The sequence below is a fragment of the Lichenostomus cassidix genome, chromosome Z (assembly GCF_008360975.1).
Source record: "Lichenostomus cassidix isolate B80296 chromosome Z, HeHo_3.0, whole genome shotgun sequence".
Lineage (NCBI taxonomy): Eukaryota > Metazoa > Chordata > Aves > Passeriformes > Meliphagidae > Lichenostomus > Lichenostomus cassidix.
The window spans coordinates 49050975-49063898 of record NC_139511.1 but is presented as its reverse complement, the minus strand read 5'-3'; the positions used below and the strand labels follow the sequence as shown (position 1 = coordinate 49063898).

The 12924-nt window shown below is 40.4% G+C and overlaps 1 protein-coding gene across 3 annotated transcripts in view; it reads left to right on the top strand.

The window, feature by feature from the left end:
- The window catches only part of KANK1 (KN motif and ankyrin repeat domains 1), a 129983-nt gene that overhangs the window by 38222 nt on the left and 78837 nt on the right, over positions 1-12924 (top strand). Inside the window, exon 3 of one of the 3 annotated variants that reach the window (XM_085043286.1) lies at positions 9799-9913. The exons of the other annotated variants lie outside the window; for them this stretch is intronic. The gene's annotated coding sequence lies outside the window, so the exon portion shown is untranslated. The remainder of the gene's footprint in view (positions 1-9798; positions 9914-12924) is intronic. 3 annotated transcript variants of the gene reach the window in all.

Below are 12924 nucleotides of genomic sequence, written 5' to 3'. Positions count from 1 at the left end.
CTTTGTAGCTTCAGTGTTCCTTCAAAGTTTATGAAAAAAACCTCAAGCCTTAAATCTGTCATGCTTTTTTTTCCTGTTGACACTTATGATGAGTAGAGACTCTACTGAATATCATTTGCATATAAAACTGTGCTGTAAACTAAACAGTTCTTTCCCTGTAGTTGAACAAAGGTACAATGAACTGCTCAAAGCTGCTGAGAACTAGAAATTAATAAATATACAAGTAAAAAAAAAAACAACAAAAAAAACCTTGTCTGCAAAACTACAGACTAAAGAGGTTTAGTCTTCCCAACAAATGTCCAGCACTGAAACTTCTTTTGAAGCTATAATTTTTGGAATGGTAGCTTCCCACAGGTTGTTACTGTAATAGAGCTGATCTTTACTTTTAGGGTTTTTTACATTTACAGATTTTTACTTTTTTGTTTGTTTTTGTTAACTTGTGAATTCCCTACCCTAACACTTTATCCTGATGTTTGTAATAGTTTCTTCTATTCTATGGAGAACTGCTGTGTATTAGTTTAACTTTCCATGCATTTGCAGTCTTTCAAGTTTAGAAGTCATTAAGTAATGAAGTAATTAAACTGGTTGCATAGTTGCACTCAGGAGGCAGGAAAAGCCATTGGTAAAAGGACCAACATGACTGACAGAGGCTTGCTAGTGATTTACATTGAGAATAACTCATTCTTCAAAACTTTTTCATTTTCTGATGGAAATTGTGGAGTAAATCAAATACAGTGGCTATGAGTGACTAAAATGCAAAACATATGAATTCTTACTGACTTTGTAAATCTGACTCCTTCACTGTTAATATAAAATCATTTATCTTAAAGCATTCTTGAGGCTGTGAATATTTAAATGAAAGCTTCAACTCTTGAAGAAGGTTATTTTGATATTCAAGATCATGAATTTTGTGGCTTGCATAGCAAGCTGTCATGGAAGGGGAACAGGAGATTTTTCCATAGGTCATTTGGTAGATCTGTAGTAATTAACTTGATAGGTCAAAGTGACAAATTTTACAATAGTTTAAATACTTAAACAATTCAGATATTACACAGGCGTCTAGAAATTCTGTGCTGGTTGAAGAGGATACCTTTGGTTTGATCCTACAGAAAATACAAACAAGTGGGCATTGACTTGCCTGTGATTTTGGTTTTGGAGCAACTGTGCAGCTGTATTTTTTTACAGAAGGGCAGTCTTCAACCATGTTACTACAATTCTGTATTTGTTACAACCTTCTGGTCTGACAGTTCGGGAGTGTGAGTGAGTATGTAATTTTTTTCTGAAACAAGTGCACTTTGGTATTGAAATACAATTTTGACAATCCTTTGTTCCTGTTGTTTGTTTAGGAGCATCTTTCACTGGCATTGTTACAGGCTATTGTAATGAAAAACTGTAAGATAAGGAAATATCCCAAAGTGCAGTGTGGTTGGATTCTCCTCTGCATCTGCACATTCTCTTCAGGTAGTGCATGGATGGCATTACTCAGACCTCTTCATTTACCCCCCTAGAAGTCAATCAGTAGTCTGACAAACACGAAAGAGCTTAAATGCAATTGACTTTTTTTTTCTTCATACTAACAAACTATGCCTTAGTCCAGAAAGGTCGAGTGACTTTCTGACACTTACCTAGATTAGAAATACACCATGCAAGTGACCTCAGTGTCATTTGCTACCATCCAAAACTATTTCCTCCTGGGAAGGCCATGGTAGAGGAAAGTGGGATGGATGAGGTGGTAAGAGAACAGCTGCACGTGACTGATCTCTGCAGGCCGCACTCAAAATACAGGGACAGCTGCAGATGTTGCAGGAATGGCAAAAGTTGATTTAAAAACAAATAAATACAATATTAAAAGCTTAGTTTTTGTAAGGGAAACCAGAGACTCTTCCTAGCAGTCAGTATAAATGAAAAACTGGTAGGGGGAGCAGTGAGGCAGGTGGCTTGTGAACAGAAGTTATCTGAAAACCTTCTATTACTTTTAAGGTGGTATTTCCTCTTCCTTTTCAAATGCATCAAAATAGGATGTTAATTTTTTTTTTTTCCAGTGTAGGAATTAAGGGTTGGGGGGGAGGGTGGGGACAGACATCCCTCAATTATTTTTGAAAGGTACTGCCTAAAATAGTCTCTTTTTCAGAGCATAGAGCAGGAGAGTAAGTCATGTGGCGCTGCCTCCACCTGCACCCAGGTATAACACCAAGTGCTTTGTGTCTGACAAGCTGCAGTATGCCCCTCTGAAAGGGAAAGAAAACTCCTGCTTTCCCTTCTCTCGTTACAAAAAAATGTATTAAGCTTGTTTGTGTGGGACAGACTTCAGAAACCTCTTCCAGGTTTGATTAGAAGTAGAATACCTGCGTTGGTTATAACACAGGTGCCTTGTGCTTCAATTACCTCCACCAGCCAGGTTGCAGGACACACCTACCCTGTGAATCAGAGAGATATCATTGTGGACCAAATCTCTTGTCCTTTTTGTTGTTACTCTGTATTGTCCTCCACTAATTTGAAAGAGATGGTGAGTATAACGAATTACCCCCAATTCTGTCGAATTACTGTGTCAACAATGCAGTTACCTGCTCTGAGAGGCTTTGCAGTAGCAGAAACTGATTCGTAATGAATTCAACTAGAACTTTCAGCTGTAAAAGTAATGAATTCTCTGCAAAACATGCTTTAAGTAGAGCTATGTCCTTGCCTAAACTGTGTAACCACGATAACTAATCATGTTTTGCCCTTCTAGAAGACTCTATTAATGATATTTCCACAGTGAACTTGGTGAGTCTGTTTTTGCAGGGTGCAGAGCACTTTTTAAACCTTTCTTCTCCCAGCAATCATTTTGGTTGGTAACATTCATGCAGCTTCCATGAAATGTGGTGCTCAAGGCAGGTTACCCCTCTGCTATTTGTACAACCCACATAGAGTTGTGGGTTGCTTTCCTGTTTTCCTCCTTTTCCCCTTCCCTTCTGTCCTGCTCTTAATGAGGTGGTAAGGGATAGCAGCACAGATTTTCCCAGTATATATCAGTACAAACACATCTAAGCTGTATTCAGTATAAACAAAACACTGTTAGATATGGCAAAAGAATTGCTGGGTAGGGAACAACTGAGTTATGTTGTTTGGGAAAGTGACTGCACCTCTGGCTAATTACAAAATAATTGAGTGAGTGGTTAAGTGTTGCCTCACTGCAAACTTTAAGTATCTGAAACATGATCTGGTTTTTTTAGTACTGAAATTTACTGTGAAATAGAAAATTGAGTAAATAAGATTTGGATCCAGCATGATCCTCAGCTGGAACCTCTTCAAGGTTCCTCACCCTTCCTCCTTCTGGTTTCACCTGGGATATTCTTGTGCACCTGGACAACTGTGCTATAAAAATGCCATTTTGTTTGTGTTTTATTTAATTTGTGCTGGGCAAATTGCATTCCTGAAAAATTTCTGTAGAATGCCTATAAGAAAGGCAGTGTTGGCAGGTGAGGTTTCAAAATACAGAATAGGCTGAGGAACTTTCAAAGTACACCAAGAATGACAGGGCATAATGTGTCTTATATCCAAGGAATTTTCCCTGTAACAGTTCTGAGGTATGTACCACTTTAAGGAGCCTGTGGTTTACTTTGGAGTGGAATCACAAGTGACTTCAGGTTTTATTCCAGTTTTTTCTGTTTTCTTTGCCTTGGCTTTGAATGCTTTGACATCTTTTGTTGCCTTGCTTCCACATAGGGGCTGCAGCAGCCTCAGCAGAGGTGCAAGAGTAACCACGAATTATTTTCCATGATAAAGAAGGATGTAAGGTAAAGATGCACACTGTTGCTTCCCAAAGATCTGAGTTAAGTTTCAGATGTTAACAATGTCATCAACATGCAAGACAAATCTGGGCACAGGCACTTAGGAGTTATTTTAGCTGAATGTAGCTGGCACTCCCTGGGGTGTAAAAGGAAGCTTTTTCCTTGACTTTTTTTAAAGAGTGATAGCTAATATGTTGAAATATGCATCAAAAGCCTCAAAGTTAATTCCCTGGTAAGTAAGCTTGTAATGTTGCATTGTTAATTTTTCTGAACCAATTTTTAAACTTCAGAAGAACTTAAAGGTCAGTGAAAAATACCTTTTCCATTCCATTGCTGGAATGTGTCCATGATTCCCAAAGGGTGAAAGAGTTCCTGTGCCAAATTCAACAGAGTAGCAAGTGATCTTATTTTAAGTCTGCCTTCTGTGAAGGATGGTTTATGGCTTGTTCTGGCCAAATCAAAAATGGTAGGAAAGGGGAAAGTATTTTTTGCTGGGTTACCCCTCATTTGTGAGAAATGCTACCACCCTAAACTCTGCCATAGTACTTCAGGTTAATGGCTCTCTTCATTTTGCTTCAAATTCTAGCTCCCTCTGCTTTAAATGGATAAAAAAGCATATTTCAGAAAGATTCATGATGTTTTAAAGAGAAATAGAGAACCCAGGTGACTACCTCTCAAAGTCAATAATTGATGGCATTTCTGTTCAGGGGGTAGTTTGGCTTGGTTACTGTAACTTTACAGCAGAAGCATGCATGCATCTCATTATTTTATGGGTCTATATTTAACTTTTGGCTGTGCAGTTTAAGGCACCTGTTACATTCCTTTTACTTTTGACTGAGAGCAGACTAAGCAGGTACTCATAGGTTTAAATGCATAACAATGTGGCTTGATTGCGGTAGGTTAGCTGGGCTTCTCTTTTAATTGAAAATTAATAGAAATAAGAATCAGTATTGTATTTAAAATGGAAATCTCCTCTTGTACAACACAAACAATTTTTCTTGATGTTAAAAAGAAGGGGGCTGCTAGGACATTGTGTCCTTTGCTAGGTATCTGAAACAATTTATGATCTATCAGTGGTCAGTGAGTAATTGTTCGAACTCTATGGGAAATAGATTTTCTTTTCAACACCTATGAAAAAAACCAGCTCAGACGTTCAAGGAATTTTGAAGGCAAAGGTGCCTCATAAGCACAGAAGAACTCAGGGATATACACTGGCAATCAGCCATTGTCTGAAGCAGATGAGAGAGGAGAGAAGATGGTTCACTCTGCAGCCATGACCACCTCTTCTATATTGGGTTTGCTCCTCAGAAAAAGAGTAATTTACTTAGCTCATGCTAGCACAGCATTATCTGTGGTGCTAACCAGCCTTTACAGTGTTTTTTTAACATGTAAAGATTTCTGCATGTGCTTATGAGTGGAGCAATTGGCTTTGGTTTGGGTTTTTTGGGTTTTGGTTTTTTTTTTTTTCTAATTTCAAGATTGCTAATGCATTGAGCAACAAAAGCTCTAATTCCAGATTTTGAAAGCAATTATTTCAGCTGTAAAGAGCTTAAGATGTTGACATACATGCTTCCTCTTGTGTAGGTTATTAAGGGTTGCCTAACACAGTACTACAAAATCTTCTGTTCTTGGGTAGGGCACTTCTGAAAAGGCTCTCTGAGAGTGATGGACAGATGATTCATTTAAGTCAGATATGAGCTGACTACAGCAGTTGTTACTCAGAGAACTCCACCTGAGCCTTGGTCTCCAAATGCATGTGACCTTCTTACAGGAGAAATTAATACACAGGCAGGGCGTCATAATGGGACAATGTGAGAGTCTGGAAGAAGAGGATGGGATGTGTAGGTGATAATAGGACTTAAGAGAAGTCACAAGCCCAAATACTGTTCCACTTGTGAAGTCTTTTGATGCAGTGTAAAGCTTGCAATGGTGTATGGATCACAGTGGGAAACCAGTGCTATGGTTACATAAACTTACATTACTTGATATAGAAGACTGAACACACAAAATATCTCAGAACTAGTCTGTAAGGAGACCAAGAAGAAAGAGATGGAGGATCTGAAAGAGATGAAGGATCTGAAATGTAACATTCTTCATAACATTTTTATCCAAATTAACACATTATGACCTATTTCCTGTGTGTGGAAAATCACGCTATGAAAAGCCAATGTCCATAAAGGAGACAGAGGAGTCCTGCAACTCTTATCAAATAAAGGGAGAGAGTTCACTGGGGCTTATCCTCAGGGATATGTCCTCTCTCGAGGGTTTGGAGGGCACACCCTCCTCTCATCCTAAACTCCCAGCCGCATGTTGGCCTCTTCCTCTCCCCATTGGCTGAGGTACTAGGAAGATGGAGCTTTCCCAAGCTGCCTACCACATATTCTTCCCTGAAACATGTCATTTTCCCCCAAAGTTCAGAAGTACAGGCTGTCAGGGTTCTGCAACAGACTTTGTGTGGACCCATTTGTCTGTTACTAGAGTTCAGGAGTGAAACTGGGTTCTGTAACAAGCTTGGTTTGAGGTTGGCAGAGACATTAAGACCCCTTTCAACGATATTAGCACCCATTCCTCCTGAAGACCGTCATCCATTAAATTGTGTGTAAAGACATTAGCACATATCTTTCCTATCACGTGTTTATCTCCAATTCTAATGTTCCTTTTTTTAAAAATGTTTTAAAACCAAGGTCAGAAGTAGTTCCCAGTGGTACAGAATCACTCTGTGTCTCAGGAATTACTTCTTCCCTTCCCCCTAATTTTTGATGTAGGTTCATTTAGTGGGGTTTTTCCCTGCCTTTTACTCAGTGGAACAATTTTCAGACAAAGCTGGAGAAATAGATTTATAGTCTACTGAGAAAGATGCAGTACATCATAACTTTTTGGGTTTTTTAGAAAAAGTAAAGTATATCAAAACAGAGATGATGCTCTTTGGCAGGAGTTAGTAGCAGTGAGAAAGACTCCTTCTCAGACAGGGAACTTCTGTCTCTCATCAGACCAGGGAAGAATAGAAAGAAAAGAAAAAAGTTGTTGAAAATTATGAAAGCTGAACAGTTTTTCACTAGTTGTGAGTTTCTTTTTAGTGATGATGGGGTTTATAAACTAGTTGGTAGCTGAAAATGTTGATATTCAATTCATCTGTACAGCCTTACAGCTGTTTTTGTGTGTAAACCTCAATAAACGCTATGGTGACACTAGAGGAATGAATAACTGGAAAAGCAAAAAAAGCTGCAGTAAGAAGATAAGAACTTTGCAGTACATTTTTATATGTTTTGCTGTAGATGAGTCCTCTTTCATCATGAAAAAAAAGTAAAAAGTTTTTTATGTTGTCATTTTTTTCTCCAGTTTTTGCTGTATTTTCTATAATCGGTCTTCCTTTTGTTTTCTCCATTGAGTACTTTGGAACAGCATTCTGATTCAATGATTGTATTGTAGCATTAATATTGCTGCAGCATGATATTTTGCCAGTGTTGCCATTGAGAAACAGTGGCACAAAGTGGATTAAATAAGTCAAGGGAGCTGTCATTTGAAGACCTGTATTAATGTTATCTCCCTCTTAGTACACTGTACTGCAAAACAAGTGCAGGAAAGGAAGAGATGCAGATTTTAAGGAATCTTCTGGCATTTAGCATCAAGTAGATTTTTTTCCTGAGTGGTTTATGTTTGGAGTTGTCCCTCTGCAGCATCATGCCGAGGTTTACTGAGCTTCTTCAGCCCTGTGTGCTGCAGAGACAAGGCAGCACTGACCTCGGAGGTCAGCCTTGGTTGTGAGCTTTTCGGTCAGTAGGGGGTGAGTGACCTCAGGTGGCAGTACCTCAGCAGATGGTCAGTGGTCACAATTCTTGCAAGGCTGTTTGTGTTCTTGAGACCTAACAGTTGTGTATCCTGCCCTATTGACAGCCTCAGTTAGTGAGGTTGTAAAACATGCACCTTTCTTTAGCACTGGACTTAAAAAACAGAGTGGACTTGCTTCCCCCTGCAAATACTTAGCATATGTTTGAGTCATATTTTTGGACTAAGGTATCACTCTTACTGAGTGCAGGAAGTACTTGTTTGTATTGCACTGGTTTTGCAAGGCACAGATTGAACGGGACAGATGTTACAGGGAGATGGGAATACTAGGAAAAGATTATTCTTTATAGTAGGAAAAGATTCTTCAGGGAAAATAGAAAAAGAAGGTATGTGTGTGAATTCTGCATACTGCAGACAGTCTTCCTGCAGATTCTTCAGCTGGAGAGGTTTCCTAGTTTGAGTCAAGGTGGGACAGTTGTGCCCTGGAAGGACAGGGAGAGCAAGATAAATGCAATGTTTGGGAAGTGAGCAATGCTAATTCAGCATGCTGCTCAGAAAACTAACCTGACAAAAGAAAGATTTCTACTGTGTTAGTGAAATGAATCAATTGAGTCAGACTTGGGAGGGAGAACCTGGGTAATGAATAGGACAGAACAGCATGACAGTGGTAATTTACCTTAACTGTTTTCTGTCTTGATGTCCACTGTTTTTGGGGTTTTTTTTCCTTCACACAGAGGAATTCAGGGAAGTATTGAATGCTGGGTTTCAGTCTGCAGTTGCCAAAGTCCATTTGATTCTTAAGCAATGAAGAGTGAGATGTAAAATTCCTTAGTTTCATTTCAGGAGACAGCTGTTAATGCTTCAGTCCATAAATATAATCTTAGAGAAATGACCTTCAGGCATGTCAAAGATCATGGGTACATTCTCTTGTTCATTTACTGTAGCCAATAACAGTTTTTTTTCATCAGACTATTGGTAATCTTGGGCGCCTGTGACCTTCTTTCCTCCTGTGTGATCAGGAAAAGTTAAAATACCTGCAGAGGCTTTTCAGGCATCTCTGTCTGAGGCACCAATAGCCATGAATATATCCATATTCTTGGATTGTTTTCCCTCTTTTGGGAAGCAAGAGATTTTGTTCTTGAATCTAACACACTGCATATAAAAATATGCATGTTTAGGAAGAAAACAATTTTTTCCCCCAGGAAATTATCAGTGTGTTTTTGTCACTTAATCTGTGTGAGTCTGTTTTTCAAAATAGTACACTGCTGTGGAACTGAGGAGACTTTGAGGTGTGACATTTGCCAAAGTCATGAACCCAGTGACAGCTCTGCAGGAGCAGAGTGCTATCCTATGTGTGCTCTATAAAGATGATTTCAAGGCTTGGAATTGCACTTGGGGCAGATGTGGCAGACAGTGTCCATTAGGTGGCTCTCGGTTATGGAAAATAAATTTGAACAACATGCAGGCTACTTTTAAAAGGCATTAACTGTGTTTGTGTCCTGTCAGGCAGTTGGAACAAATCAAGGGGCCATAAATTCAGACTTTCTTGAAAGCTGGTAGGTTTTAGAATCCTGAACAGATCTTCAAGTACTGTCTGCAAATACTGCCCTGTCTCTGCTTGCTTCTGTTGTTGTAAAATGTTCTCTGTTGCAGGCTCCACAAGAGAGGTAAGACGAAGGTAGCATTATTGTCTGTTACAATGAGATGATTCTGTTACTGTGAAATGATTATGCTGTTTCCTAATGAAAGATGTCCTTTTCATTAGAAATTGAAAAAGTAACAAAAGCACTTTATGATTTCCTCCTAAGTGGAGCAAGGCTCCTGCAAAATTGAAGCTGCTTTCTTGTTTGCTCTTTAAATTAAAATCTGGTATAGAAATGAGGAAGCAGGTGATACTCATGCCTTTGTGGACATGCTGGGATAACCACTGAGGGGACTACTCTGTCCCTTTTCATTCTTTGGATGATTAATCCTGGAAAATAAGAAATGAAATTCAAATATTTTGTAATTACTGTGGAGACAGTTACATGCTTTATCCCTAATAGTTAGCCTGGTCTTTAGGTGCTTCCTCCATGCAAAGTGGATGCTGCTAAAGCAGCTTGTCACAGCCCTGTGGGTTCTGCCACGGATGCTGCTCTGAAGATTTGTGGGAAAAAGCAATAAGATAATGCCTGGTAAGTCCTCTGCTTCCTGAGGCAGCACCAAAATGGCACTGCCACAGACTTTTTTCATCATCTTACAGACCCCACCACAGTTTGGATATCTGTGCAAGCCCAGCGAGAATCCTTGGAAGCATTGACTTGCCTTGACTCTGAACTGCAAGCAGGACAAACTTTTGGAGGGGACAGTGGAGGGAGGTAGGGCACAAATTTCCTATTGGTTCCTTGCTGTCATCTGAAAAGTAGGCACAAGGCAGAGGAGGTGGGAGGTCAGGCTGTTCATCTGCCTGATTAGCTTGCAGTAAGGCACCCAGGGAGCCACCAGATTCAGGCAGAATGGCAGGGCTGGAAAGACTTCTTTCCAGAGCCAGGAGGTCAGCTGAGGTCTGTGCAGGACTCTGGAGTTACAGACTGCTGCTGGCTGTCTGCAGGGGGATGCCTTGCTGTCTGCTCTGCTCTCTGCCTTGTCCAGAGAGTTTTCCTAGCAACTGTGTACAGGCCTCACTTTTTGAAGGAGAGGCTGCAGAGGAAATGGGGCCCTTTTTTGCTTTTAGTCCACTTGTATCAAATAGCTTTCTGAAGGAAAGCAGGGCTGCTGGCTTGGGTTTCTGTTAGGGAGGTGATAAGATTTAGAGAAGCTGATATACTAAGAATCATGTATCAGTGGCAAAGTACAGACAAGCTACAAGGAATAATGTTATTTATTGTGGAGTTTGGTACCTTACCAAGAGACAGTAAGCAGATAAATTTAACTGGTGTTTTTATTTCAGCAAACATACACAGTTTATATCAGATCTGGTATGCACAATTCCCCATGTGTCTCCTGTGCCAGTACACAGACGAGGACATTCTAGGTATTACTGTCAAAATTGTTTAATTTCTGCAAGACAGCCTGGGAACTCTGTCCTTATTTGATACTTTATGTAGGATATATGGAAGTATAGTAAGAGTTTACAGTAAAGTTTGTCATTGCAGGTTAGTAATTGACAACTGTTCCACTGGTGGAACTTCCTTTTAAGAGAATTTTTTGTTAATACAACGGTGTAGTACTTCATGCTTGCAACTGTTTTCCTAAATCACCATTACAAGCCTGTCACCAGATGCATGTAACATAGGAAGGAAATTAAAGACTTCAGGCACACATGGATCATGGGAAAATTAGTCTAAACTGTCTAAACAGGAAAGACGATTTGGCAGCTCTAATGTACTTGGGTGACTGAAACTCATGGTTTCTTCTGTGTTTTCTACAGACTTTGTCCTTAATGCAGAGAATTATTTTGGCAGTGCTGTTGTACGTTTTAGATGACAGCAACAACAGATATCAGAGAAATGTCCTTGTTTGCTGGGGTTTTTCTTTGTATTAGGATTTTGCATATGTATTTGCATGTCCAATTTTTGAGTAATGAGAAAGTTAAAAGTTGCATTTAAGTGCTGTCTCCATGTGTGTATATTGGCTTCTTAATGAATTCTGTCAGTCTTTCTATTGTCTCCTGGTATTTATGCATAAAAGGACAACTTGCTTCCAAAATAATCACAGGTTTTAAAACTTGGCTTTAAGGTTTCAGAAGCATGGTTCACTTCACAATGGAAGTATTAAAGGCAGTGATATATAGTGAGAGAGTTCCCAGGGATTCTAAGTCATCCATATCAGCACTGCCAAAAATGTTCTTGCTAGGGGGAAGAGGGGAGTGGGTGGACCTTGGCATTATTTATGGGCCAGTAAGAGTTATAGCCTTGAACTAGAAGGAAGCCAGAGTTATGCTGCACTCTTTGCCCAGTCCAGGAGCACCCGAGCAGTCTGGATCCCATCCCAGGAGTTAGACAAAGCCCTCTCTGGCACACCATGCTGTAGCAGAGCTGGTGGCATCATGGTGCTTCAGTGCCTCTCCCAATTCCTGTTGGCTGCTGCTCTTTGAACAAAGGCATGCCTCTAGTGAGCACAGCAGCCATTCACTGGTGGGCACTCAGAGTGTTTTGTCCCAGAGTGCCCTTCTGTGCTCTCCTGCAGAGCAAGTCTGGAAACCTGACGAGTTTTTATCACTGTGCAGTGCTTGCCGTGTCTCTCTGAACACAGCTGTTCCTGGTCTCTCCATAGGCCAGCTACCCTCCTCTGGCTGCAGTGGAGCATTGCCTATGCTGTTATGCTCAGCAGCATTGTCTCTGCGTGGTGTTACACACCCACCACCTGGGGTGCTCCACATGCTCCCTTATGTCTCCTTAGGGCTTGCCACAGCTCACGGGTGTGTCTGTTCTACAGGATGGAGTATCCTTGGTCAGTCTTTCCAGAATGTGCTGAATGAGTCTTTAGATCCCCTAGAAAGATACTGTACATGAATTGATCTATTAGCTGTCAGGTGCCTTGCAGGACTGACAGTTTTGATCAGTGTGAAAATAGGATTGTTCTTAATCTAATCTGCAGTGGATTGTTTAAAAAAAAAAAAGTGTTAATATTAGAGTGTTAATACTATACAAAATCATTCTGCATTGGCTTCAATATCATATGCAAGATAGTTAGTCCAAGTGTTTGGATGACTCATTAATCAGTCTCCTGCTGGCCTCCTGGTCTCCTAGTAGAGAAACCACAAGGGGTGAGCTGGGCAGAAAGGTGAGCACAGATGGAATGCTTTGGTCTGTACAGTAAGGGCAATTACTGAAACCCATGGCATTTGTGATGAGGAGCAACTTACATCTGTGTGAGAACCGTGCACTGTGCATACAAATCTGCTGCCCCTCTGCCTGCAGATGGCAGGTGTTGCAGTTCAGGATTCATGCATGCTCATGGTAAACCTGTGTGAGCAGTCTTTTTCAAAAAATGTGTTAAAGGCTTCGCTTTTTAAGTGTTAGCATATTCTGGGCAGAAAACTGATCCAGAGGCTTGGCTTTCTTTTAGAGCTTTGCCCTTCCCTTGCTGAAAGTCCTGCTGCGTGCCATACGTAGCTCAGCAGAGAAGAAGGTGCTGCATGAAATAATCATCAAGATATAAAATTTAAAGTGAGGAAAAGCCAAGTTATGAGCAAAGCAACCTTGAGAAGTTCCCAGGAGTCTGTGACAGTTGTGAGGAGGGTGAGCAGCCTCAGCAGTTTGGCAGCAGGCACCTCTGTTTTTCTCAACAGCCAGGCTGCTTTAGGACTAAGCTATCAGGTAGTATCTGTAAATCTGCATGAGTATGCCCTGAAGGATGTTCTCTCCCTCTGTTCAACAGGATGGCC